The 19,311-nt window shown below is 44.8% G+C and overlaps 2 long non-coding RNA genes across 2 annotated transcripts; one reads left to right on the top strand and one right to left on the bottom strand.

Annotated features, from left to right (window-relative positions):
- The first annotated feature begins 10,290 nt into the window (after window positions 1–10,290).
- On the top strand, window positions 10,291–10,758 carry LOC131693379 (uncharacterized). The gene is made up of 2 exons (XR_009306232.1): window positions 10,291–10,509; window positions 10,573–10,758. It is a non-coding gene; the product is annotated as an uncharacterized LOC131693379 (long non-coding RNA).
- Window positions 10,759–16,279: 5,521 nt separating this feature from the next.
- LOC131693998 (uncharacterized) lies at window positions 16,280–16,664 on the bottom strand. The gene is made up of 2 exons (XR_009306372.1): window positions 16,505–16,664; window positions 16,280–16,441 (listed from the first exon to the last, which is right to left on the bottom strand). It is a non-coding gene; the product is annotated as an uncharacterized LOC131693998 (long non-coding RNA).
- Between the last annotated feature and the right edge of the window lie 2,647 nt (window positions 16,665–19,311).

The raw sequence follows: 19,311 nt of genomic DNA, 5'->3' as shown, positions 1-19,311 counted from the left end.
TCACCAATAATTACAAATCGCCGTATTTGAAGCAGTTCACCAAGTCTAAAACTGTTAGCTACTAAATCGCTGGTCGTTCTTTTATAGATAAAGGTTTAACAGCAAACCAAATACTGACATGACTTAGACCATAGTCTTTTTACGCGCCACCCAGTGAATAATGGAAACCAATCAGAATGTCGCTAATAAAACTTTAACTTCTAGAATTATTATGATGATGGCCCCACCTCATTCCCACACAAAGGTGTTATCTCAACGATTTATCTAGAAGGCAAATTAATATAATTAAACGTTATCTTGCAGACCGATATTTTGAAACAGATCCCCCTGCAGAGTTAACATATTTGTCCTAAAAATTGTATAGTACCGTAATACCGGTACTGGCTTTTGTTCAGTACCGGTATTACGGCACCAAAAATGAGTCGGTATTCCTGGGATTTCCGGTACCGGTATTACCGGTACCACAACCCTACCTTTGATCCACACTACACACATCCTTTCGCCGAACGCCTGCCACTTGATCACGCGTTGGCGCATTTTGCCCAGCTCTTGTGCCGTCGCTCGATCCCTGCATCTCCACACCTTCTACCACGTCTAGCAAAGCTCCTCCAATGCTACGGTTTCGAAGTTGCGAGTTTTCTGCTCATCCTTTTCTCATTGATTGTTAGTAAAGTGGTGTTTTTGGGCCACTCGTTGAACTTGACCTAACCTGTCTCGTAGTCCGCAACCCAACATAACCGACACCTGCGACAGGACAGGTGTTTAGTTCTTCCTACGGTAGGGTTATGGCGCCCATGTCCGCTCACACCATCCCATTTCGCTATTACTGCAGAACACGGTAGTACCCAGTCGATCGCGGCCTACAGATTAAATGTCATCAATAGACCCGCCAACAATTTTTGAAAAATCTATGATTTTCGTCAAAACCCCCTCCAAGCCAAATTTCTGGCTACGGCACTGACTCAGTCTAGTCTCCGACAATGGATCTAGCCTACTCCGACGAAGAATTCCCCGGCGAAGAAGGTTCTCTCGAAACCGAGCGGTAGATTTCTTCTGATACCGATGTTCGTTTCCGTGAGCCATTTAGCTCTCTGCATATGTAAAAATGTTGCCAAAATTATTTCGATGGATTTTCAGTCATCTTATACGTCAAACAGTCTAATGAAATGTTTATTTATAGTAAAATTCACCCCTAACAGTGACATAATAGCTTTCTAATGTACACTTCGGTCTTTTGTTGCAATCACACTAATTCTAATCAACTCCGCTAGCGAATGACGGATCTGAATAGTAGCATGTCCGTAATAACCTACGTACTTGGAACTATTGAGAACCACAGCTACAGGTCCAAAGCCCTGGTAAAGGAGGATGGTTGTGATGATCTAGGCCGCGGTCATCACATAAAGCAACAAAAGTCATAACCCCAAGTCCAAGGCGTCAAGCGGCCCGTGCCTCGAGGGGGTGAAAAAGAAGCTCGATCGTTAACGCAGCCTGTGGGGTATCTGGGCAACCCCCACAGTAAGCGTCCCTTACCACGTTACTGCGGAGCTCTGGCGTGGAGGACTTTTCTTTCTCGCGCAACTCGTGGGAATTAACATGAATGAAGTGCAAAAAAAAACAAAAACCAAACAACGGAGGTGCCGAACCCCTTTGCTAGAGGTGGTTTGGCGAGGTCTCCCCCCAGGGGGGAGAGTAGTGGAGCGACGAGTGCTGTATCCGATAGCACCAGTGATCCCCCACCAGTGGTAGAAAATAGCCCTACCAACGCGCTGGACGGGCCACTATCCGCGATGCGCAAAGTGGTGGAGCAGTTCACTAGCGCGAAACAAAATATTAGCAAGGAGCTGAAACAGAGCCTGCTGTTGCTCCGGAAGGCTGTTCGTGTCGCAAGACAGGAACAGCAGGCTTACGCCAAGAGGGTGGAATGTCGGGAGAAGGCCGACATAGATGCCCAGACAGGGGCCCTCCTTTTCCCCTTCTATGGAGCAGCCATATCGCTCGAAGCGGCGGCTGAGTTCCCCTTGAAGGGCAAACTCAAGGGCAAGCGCAACACGGCGTCGAACGCTAAGCGCCCTAGGAGGTTACCAGGCGAGGGTAAAAAAACCAACACCACATGGCGTGTAATCGTCACGGCCAAACGCCGTTTGGTCGAGGTAAACCGGAGCGAGAATGACCCCGCTGGGCAGAGAGAAGGTTCCAGCAACTCAGTGCAACCGGGGCAGGGGGGGGCGTAGACCCCTGGACGCTGGTTACCAAGAAGAAGCCGGCACCGACACCGGTTGCACCGCGACCCGCGAAGAAGGCCAAAGACAGAGGCGAGGCTTTGTGGTTAAAAACCGACAAGGACAAATACGCCGAGATCCTCAAGTCGATAAGGGCGGCCGAAAGCCTCTCGGCCCTCGGGCAAGACGTGCGCAGCGTGAGACGCACCAACACGGGCGATATGCTGCTGGTGCTGAAGCGAGGCGCACAATCTAGTGCGGTGTACAAGGCCCTGGCCCAAAAGTCCCTTGGTGAAGGCGCCCAGGTCAGGTCGCTAGGGGCGGAAATGACTCTCCAGTGCAAGCATCTGGACGAGTTCACGACCGCAGAAGATGTCGTCGCAGCCGTTAAGGAACAATGCGACGTCACAATCGAGCGGGCCTCTGTGCGATTTAGAGATGGACCCTCTGGCACCCAAGTAGCCTACCTCAGGCTACTGAAGGCGGATGCCAAAAAGGTAACCGAGAAAGGGAAGCTGAAGATCGGCTGGTCGGTATGCCCAATTAGCATACCCCAGCCGCCTTCAGTGGATAGGTGCTATCGGTGCCTTGAGTCCGGCCACAAAGCCTACGAGTGCAAGGGCATAGATAGGAGCAAACTATGTCGTCGCTGCGGCGAGGAGGGACATAAAGAGCGGGGTTGCACTAAGGCACACAAGTGACTTATATGCACCGCTAAGAAGCAAGCCCATAAACATGCTATGGGCGGACCTTCGTGTCCCTTCGGTGAGGCAAATAAGAAGAAGCCGTGAACGTCACACAGCTAAATCTTAACCATTGTGCAGCAGCCCAACAGCTGCTGTGGCAGTCGGTCTCGGATTCGAGGACAGATGTCGCCCTCCTATCAGACCCGTACAACATCCCTGCCGGTAACGGCAATTGGGTGTCGGACGGGCCTGGGATGGTGGCAATCTGTACAACGGTACGGTTCCCGGTTCAAGAGGTAATACACTCCTCCACCGAGGGTGTGGCGATTGCCAAGATCAATGGTGTGTTCTATTGCAGCTGCTACGCCCCACCAAGGTGGTCCATAGAACAGTTCAACCAGATGATCGACAGGCTCTCGTCAGACCTAGAGGGCCGGAAACCAGTAGTCATAGCGGGAGACTTTAACGCTTGGGCAGTGGAGTGGGGCAGCCGCTGTACAAATAGCAGGGGTCAAGCGCTAATGGAGGCGCTTGCGAAACTCGATACTGTGCTAGCTAATAATGGCTCCGCTAGTACATTCCGTAGAAACGGGGTGGAGGCGTGGATTGACGTAACATTTGCCAGCCCGAGTCTAGCTCTGAGGAGGGCTGACCGTAGAGCTGCAAAGAGCTCGCACCGAGGATGCAAGAGAGAACCGCCGTGAAGCGTTTCGAGCTGCGAAATTAGCCCTTAACAAGGCTATTAAAAGCAGCAAGAGAGCGTGTTTCGACAACCTGTGTGAGAGTGCCAACGCGAATCCGTGGGGTGACGCCTACAGGATCGTGATGGCCAAGACCAAAGGGGGCTCTTCACCCCCAGAACGGTCTCCGGTCCGGTTGGCGACGATTATCGAAGTACTCTTCCCGTCTCGAGTTAGAAGCCCCTGGCCACCTGCACTACGAGACAGTGCGGGCACGGCCGAAACGGTGGCTCCGGTAACGAATGAAGAACTACTCGCAGTGGCTGAATCCCTACCAATGAATAAAGCTCCAGGGCCGGATGGAGTTCCAAACAGCGCTCTCAAGGCAGCGATCATAGCGAACCCGAATTCGTTCTCAACTCAGTGATAAATACTGCCGAGATAGCGATCCAACGAAAAAGGCGAGGCATTCGATACTGTGCGTTAGTGACACTTGACGTGAAGAACGCATTCAACAGCGCAAGCTGGGATGCCATCGCGCTCTCGTTACACCGGCTTAGCCTACCGGTGGGTCTGTACCGGATCCTGGAAAGTTACTTCCAGAACCGCGTACTGCTATACGAGACCGATGCTGGTCAGAAAAGGGTTCCAATTACCGCCGGAGTCCCGCAGGGCTCGGTCCTAGGCCCGGTGCTATGGAACCTCATGTATGACGGGGTTCTGAGACTGAAGTTCCCTCCTGGGGTCAAGATCGTCGGCTTTGCCGACGACGTAACCTTGGAGGTCTACGGGGAGTCATTCCCTGAGATAGAACTAACCGCAGAACACACGATCAACACGGTGGAGGAATGGATGAGCGCGAGAGGCCTGGAGCTCGCTCATCATTAGACGGAGGTAGTTATCGTCAACAACCGCAAGTCGGCACAACATGCAGTTATCCATGTGAGAGAAGTCGCGATCACTTCACAGCGAAGTCTGAAGTCTCTCGGAGTCATTATAGATGACAAGCTGACCTTCGGCAGCCATGTCGACTATACATGCAAGAGAGCGTCGACTGCTGTTGCGGCTCTATCGAGAATGATGTCCAACAGCTCAAAGGTGTGCGCCAGTAGACGTAGGTTACTGGCAGGCGTTGCCGTATCTATCCTCAGGTACGGCGGCCCGTCATGGTCAAGAGCACTGAGGGTAACCAGTTACCTACAGAAACTGGAGAGCACCTACCTCGTGATGTGCCTCAGAGTGATATCTGCCTACCGCACGGTATCACACGATGCATCCTGCGTGATAGCGAGCATGATGCCAGTCGGGCTGGTCATTCGGGAAGATGAGGAGTGCTTTGAGCTACGTGGAAATAGGGGAGCCCGCGAGCGCACCAGGGTGACCTCGGTCGCCAGATGGCAGCGTGAGTGGGACAACTCCTCGAAAGGTAGGTGGACCCACCGGCTGATACCTAGCATATCGAGCTGGGTGGGAAGACCCCATGGGGAAGTTCACTTCCACCTGACACAATTTCTGTCAGGCCATGGCTGTTTCCGACAGTACCTCCATAGGTTCGGGCACGCGGAGGTCCCAGCTTGCCCGGACTGCCCAGGTGTAGACGAAACTGCCGAACACATACTGTTCATATGTCCCCGGTTCGACGTCGAAAGAAGAGCAATGCTTGACGTCTGTGGCTGGGACACAACCCCTGATACCCTTATTCAGCGGATGTGTCAATCGGTGGAGAAGTGGAACGCAGTCTCGACTGCAACCACCCAGATTGCCTATAGGGTACAGGGAATTTGGCGCACCGAGCAACAGACGACGGGCACGACTAACTAGTGATTGGTTAGTTGGAGCGAAAAAGGCCGAGCGCAGAAATGTGTGTGAATGGTCTGTTCATGCTGAGGCAGGTTTGGCGCAGCGAATGGCAACCGCGTAAGGGGTAAACCCAGCCACCCCAAAGCAAGGCAGAAGAGCGAGTGTATAGGCGGACTGCCTCATGCCAAGATAGGAGGGTCATAGCGTAGTAGTAGTATATTGGGACTTAGCTATCGATGCTTCGTGGCATGGCAGAGGAGTGAAAGGGTGAGCATCCAAGTCAGTCTCACATGGTATGTTAGAGGCACACAAGTCAGCATCATGTGGAGTGTTAGAGAGTGAATCAAGGTGTGACAGAGAGAGCACCCAAGTAAGCCTCATACAGGACGTATTAATGCGTGAGCGAGTGTGAATGAGTACATCAAGTACAGCCATCCCCCCAGAAGTAATACCGAGAGGTAATCCCTGGGGGGAACGATGGCGGAGCCCAATGGAGTTTAGTCGGTATTAATGGTTGCGTCACCATTCGAGCCCGACACACCCCCAGTACACCCCGTGTGGTAGCTTGGCATCTACTAATAGCACGTGTACTGGGCTAGTACGTAAATGTATTCTCCATTGTAAAAAAAAGGAGGACGCGGTTTCCGTTCCCTGGGGTTTGTCTTTCGCATCAACAGTTTCCCTCACTTTTGTTGGTGGCACTGTTTGTCGTATTTCCAAGGACTTCTTGGCCATCGACAACTCCCTTTCGGTTACCTTCGCTTTCTGCTCCAAGGTTCCCCATGTCTTATCGGCCAATCCGAGGTTTCCTTGTATCTTCAGGACTAGAGCCTTGATGGCCTTGTGCACGTTACTCCACTTGTCGACAAAGTTGTGCAATTCGTCCACCAGTTTTTGGCTGCTGCTACACTACACAGCCGCTATCTCCACTCGTTGTACGTAGTCGCCTCTTGTGATCCCATGGTTATCTATGCGAGCAGGGAGGTGCTAGGATTGACGCTATCCTTCATGGGAAGTAGTGTAGTAGTATCCTACCTTACTCAGGAAGTAGAACAGCACGCCTGTTAGCACAAAGTCGCTATCCCTGATCCCTGTCCTGTCCTTTGACATTTGCAATGACCAGTACGCCGTAATCAGGATGTTACTGATTCTGATCGACTTTGATGTTTGATTTCCAAAAGCTAAGGATCCTAGCAGAAGCGGCACAGACTCGCTTCGCCAGAGCAGATTTCGGAACTATGGCTTTTTTTAGAGGTTTAGCAGAGTCCAATTCAAATTCCACCAAATCCTGGCAAGACTGCCCAACTCGCAGTAGGTCGAAGAGGGGTGTAGGGCCATTACGCCCCTGAACTCCTGTCCTTCTTGTTCCTGCTGCCTTAATGTGTGTATGTGTGCGTTGCGTGATATTGAGTTAATTCACAACATATTTTCGGAATTGAATTCCTTGAATCACGTATATTTGTTTTCATACCCCGAAAATGTAAGGTACTTTTGAAAATGTTGTATTATTCAACCTGGAATGAAAGGATTAGGTTATTAATTTGTATTGCGATTGATGAGACCTACAACCAATAGTAGGTCACTTGACAAGTACAAAATTCTGCTACGTGTTGTTTTATCATGTTTGAACACAGACTTTTCTCTTTCAGTGATGTTTTCAAGTAAAAATGCGGATCCCCGAAAAGGATCCAGGCCTCGGGGCAGTTGTCCATGCTGAGCACCCCTCTCATCGAACCTGTCCACATTTTGAATAATTTGAAGGATAAGGATAAAATGTTCTACGTTCATGGATAATGCACAGATTGCTTGGTTCTGTCGCGCGATTCAAAAATTTCAATCCGCAGTGTTGCTGTATTAGATCTCAGTCACATTTTTTTTTGTATTTCCCACTGCGTATCACCTCTGATGGTGCTTATTTTTGGCGAAGCACCTTTTGTTTCGGTTCCGCCACTGTAAGCAAATTAAATGGCCTCTGGCTGCTGTGCCATCGGCGGGAATTCATCAGCGCTGGCGTGTACTGGACCTGACAAACTTTCCGACGAAGGTCAACAACATGTCAGTGATGTGTGGCATGAGCTTTGACTTGAAAGCGGCCACCACCACAATCTATCTGCCTGCATTGCGGGTGGTAATTTGCCTCGTTCAAGGTCCTGGGCTGGGCATGTGTGATACATGTGTGTGCGCTGAATGACGGAATCGGAAGGCTCATCAAAAAACCATCCATTGAAAATGCATTGATGATGGAAAGGTTTTGACAACCTAGCGGTTGCCCTGCCCGAACCCGGAGCTATGGGTAATCAACAGTTCGTTGGGTAGGAGTGATTTCCATTTTCACGATTGGAATTCCACGCATTTCACGCGTAATTTTCATGTGCCGACGCAGTCAGCCATGAAATCGATTATCGCGTGACCTGCGAGCGATTTTTTGGGTGAGAGGCGACGTTGCTGTAGCCACCTACGTGTCAACCGGGTCGGTGACAGTCGGTGAAAATAAAACGAAAATGGAAAACTATAGCTTTTTGGCCTTTTCATCCGAGGCCACCACAGAACATATCAGGTCAGCTGGAATTGATTATTTCCGCGGAAATGCGGTTGTTGAAAGTTCGATTCGTTCATGCGACTGTCAACGACCCGAAGATGGAAATAATCGCAATCAGAACAAACGTAAACTTTTTCGGACAATATGGGCCCGGTTGTTCGTTTAGTTCCAGTTGGGAAATTCTCAAACCCGATAGCATCAGCGCGGATTTTCTCTGTTCGGTTAGTTCTACCGTCATAAGCGAATGCTTGGGACAATGTACCGTGAACTGAAAAAAAAGAATTCGATTCAGAAATTTTTGGCAGAAAGCCTACCGTAACCTTTTTCCAATGGGTGAATTAGTGCGTGAAATAAAGTGTATCCGTGCAGCAGAACTGTCAATTTTTGAAGTAGCCCTGCAGACGAAAATATACATGGGGAAATTCGTAAGTATTAATATTACTGACTGTGATGTTTTCTTTCGGTTTTAACAGAACGGTGTTGTATGCCCTATTTCAAGCGTACCTTAAAATTGATTTTCAACTTTCGAAAGTTCTAGGGTTGAACGACCACCACCCCGTTCTGAAAACAATTCTTGAACCTTTTTCTACCTTTCGAAAAGGTGTCAACGTCCTTTCGCAGTCAGGCTATTGTTTTACCGGTTTTACCCTTCCACTCAACTGACTGGAACGTCCACACTGACGACGACGGTCGGTCACTGATGAATTTTCCGGAGATACGCTCATCCGGCAAGAGGTTGATGAACATGTTTCACACTGCTGACATCTTCGTCGACACAGCTGCCACCACCACCACCGGACCGACACGAATTGATTAAATATTTATTTAAATCCCCTCCGGGAGACTAGTGTACCAGACAAAGAAGGCTGAAAACGGCATATTCTTTCCGGTTCTGATTCTCAACCGGCCAGGTTGAATTTGTACTCGTCACACGAAAACTCCCACACGGCAATGTCCTGTCCATTAAGGGCTCTTAACGATTGCGACGAAGCGTATCGGTTGCCGCCTCCAACGAGCGAAACTAGTCAGAATAGATAAAATAACATCGTGCGGAATTGTAAAGATTATTTACCTATTACTAATAATTATTATACGTGAAGAAGTGAGGAGACACATTAAATTAATCTATGGAAGAATAGTGTGAATCGCTAAAATAACTATACAAAAACAACAAAATAAACGTTTGAACATTAACTAAACCAAATTTACAGTTAAGAAGAAAAATACAAAACAACCAAAATAAACACGCACCTAATCCAACATACACCTAGTAGGCCATTCTTAATTCAGGGGCTCATTTCAGACCCTTTCGCCCATATCATTTTATGGAATAGATTTTCGCGTAAAGTGGTTCTTTGTCTCACGCCATGCTACGTCGATTGTGCCACGCGGTTATGATGATAATGACAACGAAGAAAATGAAAATGATAACGAGTCTTTTTAGAACTCATCGAAACAAAAAAGCGCGCCACGTCTGCTGTGTTGCGGGAACTCTTCATTGTGACATGTAAATTTGCCAGGCTTTGAACTCAATCAAAAACTTTTCCTCGAGAAAACCGGAAGAAAGGGGAAAATGTAAATTTGTTGCTTTGGCTGGGGTTGTATGGCTCCGGCGGGCGGTGTTGGGAAAGCTTTTGTTTAGCTTTCGTGTGTCAACCAAGGTGTTCCGTGAATTACGCGCACGCGGAAAGAACAGAACACCACGATAAAACTTCATGTATCCGTTCACGGTTCTATTTACCTATTCAGAACTTAATTTCATTATCACATCGGTTCATCAGAGCATGCCATGGTTCGAGTGTAAAGAGGCGAACTTTTTACTGCGTTCTGACGTGGCTTGCTTGAAGCATAACCGGAGAAGAGACTTTTTTACATGCGCGCTATAATAAAGCTTGTTTGTTTCTGTTTTTTTTTTTTGCTGTTGATTGTGTTTAGTTGATAACAAAGTTACAATTCGATGGTTGGGAAGTGTTCATCGAATGATTATGGTGACAGGTTTCGTCGGTGGTTTTGATACAGCACCAGCGAAAGGGGAAGTGTGACAAAGCCGGAAGCAAGATTGTTGGTTCCGGTTGGTGAACTGTTCATAATTCTGACAGATCTAATTGTGTAATTGGCGTAATCGGTGATCAGCAGTAAACATGCGTCTCTATATGTGTGTCAAAGATCGCATCTACCGAGATAGTAAAATTTTAAAAGTACTGAAGCATAAAATTTAAAAAAAAATAGTTTGCAAAACGCTCAGTCATGCACGAACTCACCTGAAAAATAATCAACTACATATAAACAAATAGCAATCGTGACGAAGTAGTTAACTGCAATCGCACCACGGTCATCACGAATTCACGACGAACACTCGAAGATTGGCACTATTTAAAGAGTCCCTTCGCCAAGCTAGAATCATCACAACCCGGGCAACGTTCAACAGTTTGACAAGTAGGGCAGTACTCTGTGAAACGTAAAAAAAACAACATGGCTTCCAAAACCATTCTTCTACTCCTAATCGTGGCTACCCTGATGATGACGGTTACGAACTCAGTCGAAGGTTTGCAACTGTTGGAGGATCCCAATATCAAATTAAGGTACGTATCGCCGGCAAGCTGCTAAGCTAACAGTTGGTGGTAATGTACTTTCCTTTTTCACAGGGGAACCAAGGTCGCAAATGCTCCCCATTCTGCTCAAGTAGCTGGCGCAGCCCAAGCAGCGGAAGCACCTGTCAATCTTGGGGGTTAGAGAGTATCTGGTTTGGGATACCGGAAATATTCGATTTATTTTTTCCTTTATATCCAAAAGCTTCTTGATATTTGATAAACAGCACCATTCGCACATTAGATACGATTTGTTTGTTGCTTTGAGAAAGTCCCTAATCATAGCCATGCATATGCAGGCCCTTAGCATGCGGTTGGCCGGCATGTAAAATAATAGGAATAAGTCATAAAAAAAACAAAATCTATGTGCCATTTCTAAATACACACTAAATTAAAATTGGCAAGCCGAACTAAAAACATAAACCAATGTAAAAATCAAAGGGACGCAAAACTAAGACTGCACGAGAGTCTCCAGAAGACTACGCTACGTCCCATCCACACGCCTAAAGCAGACTTCGGGTGATGTCCCGAACGATTGTTTTTGGCTACGGAGCCAAACGTCTGGCGCTATGAAATATTTATTTTTGAGACTTAATTTGCAACTTGCCAGCGGCTTTAGGCGTCATGTATGTCATGTTGCTGTTTGGATATAGTATCTAACTAGTGCTGATTTGGGTACTTGTTGCAGTGCAGTAACGTAGCCGTAAATTTTGCCAAAAGCGGCTTTTAGGTAGCATCTGATCGGTGATCACGCCGTCGATTTCTACTTTGTAGGCGAGAAGTAGACAGGGTAGCCCTTTATAAAATACCTATCGTCAGTAATATCCGTCGCTACCCAAGTAACAATTTAAGTTTTATAGCACGCTACAAGTGTAATCAAAATTTTATCAGTGGCTTTAAAACTACCATAAAACTTCTATTGTTACTAGGGTGTTCATTTATGCACGGTCCTAGAGCCCGACGCAAAAAAGGAAAGATGAAGAGGCAGAAATTACGGGTGATATAGAAATTTTTAGATGGGAAAATGGCAAAACCGATAGAAAATGTCGAAAAGTAGTTGCACTCCGTGGTTGATTAGAAAAAGTGAAATAGCACAGAGAATCAAGGAATGGTGCCTGGGAGTCCCGAGCAAAAGAAAATAACTTAATAATAACAAATTGTGTTCTCTAGTTATCACTAGTTTGATAACTTAATTTGTTATCAATTTGGTTGATTTAACAGCCAACATAACAAAAATGATAATAAAGTTTTGTATCTTGGATTTAAACACAATAACAAATCAAGTTATCACTGATTTCATATTGATAACAAATTGTGTTATGCATTTTATGTTATTGAATCATTCATCCGGTTATCATTTTCATAAAAGTGCTTATTGATGATAACTGGTTTTTTTTTTTCAATTTGTTTATTTGATAAGGCACGTATGCGTTAGCTTAAAGGTGCCATTTTTTCATTGTTTTACATTTTGAATTTCTTAAAACTAGGGGGTTGCACATTTCAGTATTATTTTGTTTTATATAATGAAACTAAAAAAAAAAACTTTACAGCTAACTTATACATATAAAAGAGGGTATAATATAATATTCGTAAGATTTGGGGGACGGGTCATTTTGTATGTTCTTTGTATAGTAATTCACTTTATGATTTTTAGAAGGGAGATTGTAGGAGAAATTAATTATTAACTAAGCGGAACATTTTACAAGCTTATTAACTAGAAATAACTAGAAAGAGTGGTTCAAGATTAAGGGGAATTAATTAGGGCTATTTTAAAGTAGTGGTACTGTTGGGCATTTCTTAACGAGATTAAATATTGATCAACTAAAACTAAGCACTTAAGTTTTGGGAAGATATTCAAGGGGAGAAGGGGTGAAGTCATACATCTGTGTATCAGAGACATGGGAGGGAGAGCGGACAAGGCTGACGGGGGGGGGTGAGATATAAACTTTCAGTTTCTGGCATCAGGAATTAACGGCCAGGATTACAGATTCGAACTAACACTAGAAGATAGGGGGCACATGTTTTGGGAAGATATTCAAGGGGAGAAGGGGTGAAGTTATACATCTGTGTATCAGAGACATGGGAGAGAGGGTGGACAAGGCTGAACGGGGGGGGGGGGAATATAAACTTTCAGTTTCCAGCATCAGGAATCAACGGACCAGGATTACAGATTCGAACGGATGTATCAAGTATTGGGACGCCGGGCGGTTTTCCTCGAGCCGGCAGGGGTTCCTCCAGACGATTTCGTAGTACGGCTCAGATACGGATCGGGAACACACCGCGCTGCGTGTGTTATGTTGTACTGTAGATCTCGTGTTGTTGGTTCATTCGACAGATATTTTGTCTCGTCTTGGAGTCGTATCAAACCATCGTTGGGGTACGGTAGGCGGAAGAGGGCACTTCTGGGAATAATAAGAGAAAAGATAGGGGCATTTAAATTTGGATATTGATGGTTTTGAGGAACGTGTGCATAAGGGACATGTAGAGAATATCGCGGCTTGCTAGTACATCTCGAACCGGGACATTGGGTGATCTTCCTCGGGCCCGAAGGGAATCGAATAGTTGAGATCTGGCAGAACAGTACTCGGCGCATGCCCAGACAACATGTTCGATTTCGTGATAACCGTTGCCACAAGCGCAGATACCGCTATCCACGAGCCCAATACGCCGGAGATGTGCGTCCAGCGTGTAGTGATTGGACATGAGCCGAGACATCACGCGAATGAAATCCCGACCCACATCCATCCCCCTGAACCAAGGTTTCGTCGATACCTTAGGGATTATCGAATGTAGCCACCTTCCCAGTTCACCATTGCTCCATGATGTTTGCCAACTTTCGAGGGTTCTCTGATGAGTAATACTGAAAAATTCGCTGAAGCTAATTGGTCTTTCATATATGTCACCTTGTAAAGCGCCCGCCTTAGCTAAAGAGTCCGCTTCTTCATTACCTGGAATGGAGCAATGCGAGGGAACCCAAACTAAGGTAATCTTGTACGATCTTACAGATAAAGCACGCAGGCGCTCCCAGATTTTCCCTAGAAAATATGGAATGTGCTTTCTAGGTTTCATTGAACGGAGAGCCTCGATTGAGCTGAGGCTATCCGAGACAATAAAGTAATGATCGGTGGGCAAAGTATCAATGATCCCAAGGGTATACTGAATAGCAGCAAGTTCTGCGACGTAAACTGAAGCAGGATCATTGAGTTTGAATGAGGCGGTGAGGTTTTGATTGAATATACCGAAGCCAGTGGAGCCATCGAGGCTTGACCCGTCGGTGTAAAACATCTTGTTGCAGTCGACTTCTCGAAATTTACTATGAAAGATGCTTGGGATCACTTGCGGACGTATGTGATACCCCAGCTTACGTGAATGACATTGACCGGGAGCGACTTGCTTCGGTTTTGCACCAGTACTTCCTTGAGTAGTTATTTTAGGGGGACCATGAAGAGACACCTTCTGGCCTTTACGACGAAGCTTGGAAGAGGAAATGTTCTTCCTTTTTCTACTACTTCTAGCCACAGCAGAAGATGTTCCCTCCTGGGGTTCATCACAGTCGCCTTCGTCAGTAGACAAGTTGGTAAAGATGTTCGTAGAGACAGGTGGCGTAGCTATCTTAAGCATTTCTGCAAAAGATCGCTTAGAGCGTCCCTGAAGGGAACGCTTAAGATTTTCCTCGCGCTGTTTGTACGCGGGACATGAAGGGAGATCATGTGGGTTTCCCCCACAGTAGAGACACTTTTCGACATCTCTACCACAGGAATCATCCGCATGATTCCCACCGCATTTCCCACAGCGGGCTTTATTGCTACAATGGGAGGCTGTGTGTCTCAATTGTTTGCAATTAGTACAGTTCATGACCCGCGGCACAAAGAGGCGAACAGGTAGACGAACCTTGTCAAAGAGGAGGTAATTGGGCAGGGCAGAGCCGGCGAAGGTCACCCGATAAGAGTCTGAGTTGACGTATGTTTTCTTCCCGTCAGCTGCGACTGATGCTGAATGCAAACGTTTGCATTCCAGTATCTTCACTGGCTTAAGCATGGGGTCTTTGAAACAGCCAGTCCCATATTTTAGCAGGTCCTCGCAATTCAGACTCGAATCGGAAACGACCCCACTGACTTCAACCCTGCTAGCTGGAATATACATCCTGTACTCCCTCGTAAAGGGCTCGTAGCCAGCAATATCATTTGCCTGAGTTGAACTGTTAACAACCACCCGAAGCTTATCAGGGCGAATTTTCGATATTTCTGTCACGGCCGAATACCGGTCTGTCAGAACGCATTTTTTTCTAGCACTATTAGGGTTTGTAATATTCGGTTAGCCTCTAAATACAATCCATTGTTGTAACTAGAGCAAATTGTAACTATATAATAATTAAAATCTAATTTAAAAGCAATGATTCGTCGTCAGACTGTTGCCTTGTTTGTAGATAACATATACTTACGATTTTTAGTTTCTATTTTCTTAGTTTTGAATTGTTTCCACTAAGAAGTTTTCAAAATTTCATTCAGTGTTTAGTGACTATCTCAAGTTATCAGAATTATTTCATTTATGCAATTATTTTTTATGCTCCTTCTGAAATAAAATCCTGACTATGCGCCTACACCACAGCTAGATATTCCTTCATGAAAGCACAGTATTAATTCCACTGCCACGAGTCTCTTGCCAGCCTACGTTCGTTCCCTGAAAGTACGTTTTCTTTCTCGGGTAAAACGACGGAATACCGGATTCTGTTGAAAAGTACCAAGAAACAGCTCCTCGCAGCGTTTCATCGCCAGTGAGTACTAAACTCTACCTCCTCACATGACTAAAAGCTAGACCACAATTCGTCGAGCCGTTCGAATATAGACATGTTGCGATGAATGTGTAGGGCCTGGGCTGAAACCAAAATACTGCCGCATAACTCCGAATACGGACTTGTTGAGAATTGGAAATTTTTTGACCGGTTACGAAAAAAGGCGAAGAACGATTCGATACCGATCACGAAGTCCACTGTGCTAGACTCTAAAAATTCAGGATATACTAGTTGAATCCCACTCGGTATTATCAATATATCAGTGTTGACAGTGATGGTTGGAAGGATGACCTAACCCAGTTAAGCTCAGCCGAAAGTTAACCGGAATTCTGCCTGGTTCAGGTTCGTATTCCGGCTTCAGTGGCACAACCGATTCTAGGTAGAATCGGTTATGTCACTGAAGCCGGAATACGAACTGAAACCAGCTAGAATTCCAGTTCATTTCCGGCTGAACATTACTGGGAAGCTAGTCCAATGTGTCAAAGATCGGGGGATCCAAGGGTATCGAAATTTGCATCAAAAAATACCAGGGGCAAAGAGGAAAGAACGTGATGAAACGTGAATAAAACCCAAATACATTCAGTGGATCCACTGAGTAACTGCCCTGTAGTATACATAAACCAACATAGAGAGCTCAAACTCAAGGATATGTCATTGTTCCTAACCTAGTGTAGTAACGAACTACAGGTTTTATCAGTAGGTTTCATTATTCTTTCGGGAGTGAAGCATCCAGTCAGTGTACTGTTTGGCGTTGTGATTGTATTGTTTTCATTTTCCACTTCTCTGCCTTTTTCTTTTACCTCCCTTTCTCACACCAAGTGAACTAAGTGATCAGACGACATGGTAATGCAAAAATCTCTGAACAACTGGGGGTGGTGGTGGAACGTGCCAATCGCGAAAATATTTTTAAGCTATCTGTTGATGAAAAAGGGATCATTTACCCTACTAAATCAAAAATAAAAACGCCGTGGCTCTCATGCAGTGCAAGTGGTGCTCTTTATTTACTTTACGATCAATGTTTGAGTCGATCCGTCCAGCATGGCAACGCGGGTTTAGCCTGATATAGGAGCCTTCAGGTTTTGGGCAGCTCCCGGAGCTTGAGCAGAATGTGGTGCATCGACAGCGGTAAGGCCTCTGTCGAAATTAAAACATGTTGAAAAAAAGGTATTTCAGCTGATCAGTTACAAGGATACTTACTCGGAATCAACGTTAAGTTTTCCTAGCAACGCTTGTGGTTGCGGAGCAGGAACAGCTACGGCAACAGCAAACAGGGTTGCTACGATTGCCAAGAGGAGAATGGATTTTGCGGCCATGTTTATAGAAGAAATTTGTTGTTTTTGTTTGTCAGACTAGATTCCGACTTGGACTATGATACATTTAGTAGGCTCCGGCAGGTTTATATAGTAATGGTGCATACCTTTTGGTCACGATTCTCTAATCGTAATGCCATGAACCATCCGCATTTTTATTGTTAGTTTTATTACTTTCGTTCAGTTAGTGGAAATTTACTCTTACACCTCCCAATAGACCTTTCTCGTCAAAAAATTTTATATGGAAGGATGCTTCCTTTTTTATCCCCAATTCGTTACTGCCTATTGCCCCGATGATTTGGTACCTCTAACTATTGAAAAAATCAAAAATAGTGCAAGCTGCTCATTTAACCCCATATTCTGAATACCGATCTTGCCTTGTTTCCCCATATTTTTACACCATTTGGATGTATTTCCTGTGGGGAATACTAAAAGGATGCCAGATCTGCATGTATATTAGTAAATCTGCAGATTTTGCATTTTCACTGCAGATCTTTTGCAGATTACAAATATTTAGCAGAACAAAGCCTATGCCAGCCAATTTATACACCAGCCTTCAACATTTTTGATCATTTAAATTATATACATACTACATTTCTACGTCGCATTTATTGAAGATTTTTGTAGCAATCGGCAGACTTTTACATTTTTACTGCAGGCTATTGTTTAAATAGACCTGGCATCACTGATGCTGAAATGATTCATTCATATACCTGTCAATAATATAGAGCATTGTATGACAATGTAAAACCTCACTTTTCTGACAGTTCGGTGTGCTTGTTTACCTAAGACTTGTTTACACGGACTTTTAAAATTTACATTACTTGAATACTTTCGATGCTCTTTGAAAGAATATCAACTCAAGAGGGATGAGGATTGGAACAATGGTAACCTGGTTCATACATTGACCAATCGGCGCTGGATGTAAAACCCGGTGGCATATGCTGAATCGTAAGATCAAACATTGGGCTATAAAACGATTGCTTTCTGGATGATGGATAAGGCTCGTGGGTTAATTCCTAACAAGATGATCCGATTTATTATTCCTTTTAGGGGGTGAAGTTTACCTGAACTTTATAGGTAACGGTCGATGATAAGTTGTTGAAATGATTTTGATCGTTCAATGCCCATATCGAAGAACGTTTCCATTGGTCAGAAAGCCTACCAGCGTATTATAGCTGCAAACATGAGGACAACAAGGTTATCGCTTTCGAATGGAACAATTATTTATTATTCGTGTTCAAGTTCCATTACAGCAAAAGTTTCGTCGATTATCGCATTGTCGTTGATTTGGCCGGCAAATGCAAAATAGCGCTCGGCACTGACGATAAGGAGTAAGAAGGCTTTGATAGGAGTGATAATAATAATGCAGAGCATTATACATTCTGGTAGAATATCAGGGAGGAGAAATTATATGTAAATTTATATTATATCCCGAGTAGCCATCATTTTGGCACCGCAATAAAGCTATCTGCTGTCTTGTTCAAATTGGCAAGAAATAACTAGGCAGCGAATGATAAATTTCATAGTCAATTTATTTACTTTTTCTGAAGGATAAGTAATTAGTATTTATATTTATATTTATTTTTCGGTCGATTAAATATGCTATGAAAATTGTACTTCCTGGAATTTCATCTAACGAGATCAAGTCATTGTGAGGAATTTCGCTGCGTTCCAATACTGCTTGCCTCTGTAGGTGATGATGTGTGTGGATTCACTTCGGCAGCCAGCTCTTATGTTTTGGATAATTTTGCTATCTTATTCTGCTGAATAAATCATCTGCCTAAAGCCTCTACGTTATACTGCGGTCACTTTAAAAACGCCCTGCTATTGTAGCTCTCGGCAAGTCAGTCCTGGCACTCTTCTCGACTATTCCTGGCACTATGCCGCTGACTGTACTTGTTAGTTAATTATTTTGTTATAGCACACAACTAGAGATAGGCGTAACATAATGGTATAATTTTGAATCGGTTGATGCATTCAAATTTGTTTTAACACTTTTTTTATTATAACGTGGTGTAGGATAATTTATTAGCAATATTTAGTACAACTTTTTCAAAAAAAAGTATGTTCCTGATGGTAAAAATAGATATAACATAAAGTAGCTCAAAGTACGTGGGAACTTTTTACACCTATTGGTGATTTTATATCCTCTAAGTATTCCGATTGTTAACCAATTAAAGAATGACATGAAATAAAAACGCAAATCATAATCTCGAACGACAGTCGACAGCAATAAAACTATCGAGCAAATACGTTCGACTCGAGTCGCTTTCGAGTTCGATTGTTACGGTTACATAATGCCAACACTTCTCGATAATCTAGTACTTCTTCGAGCGAACTCCAACGAAAATTTACTTTCGAGCTCGGTTCGAAATACATAATGCGAAACAAGGTCGAGTCGATAGAACTTTAATGGAATCGAGATGCGTAATGCCACCCCTGGATGCAAGGAGCACTACAAAACCGAGATGCCGGATTATTGAAATGTGGTGTCGCCGGACTGTGAAGCCGTCGCACAGTGGTTCCATTCCTTAAGAGAGGCGGTCATAAATATATTTAATGCAAATTTTGATTCAAAACTGCATTTCTATAGTAAATTTGGGTCGCAGAATTCAATTCGCAATAAAAAATCGGTTATATCCACCTAACAGTGTAATACGGCTTTTCTTATTACATTAAGATTCACATTTA

Source organism: Topomyia yanbarensis, chromosome 3 (assembly GCF_030247195.1).
Source record: "Topomyia yanbarensis strain Yona2022 chromosome 3, ASM3024719v1, whole genome shotgun sequence".
NCBI lineage: Eukaryota > Metazoa > Arthropoda > Insecta > Diptera > Culicidae > Topomyia > Topomyia yanbarensis.
This window is presented reverse-complemented; position numbering and strand designations above follow the sequence as displayed.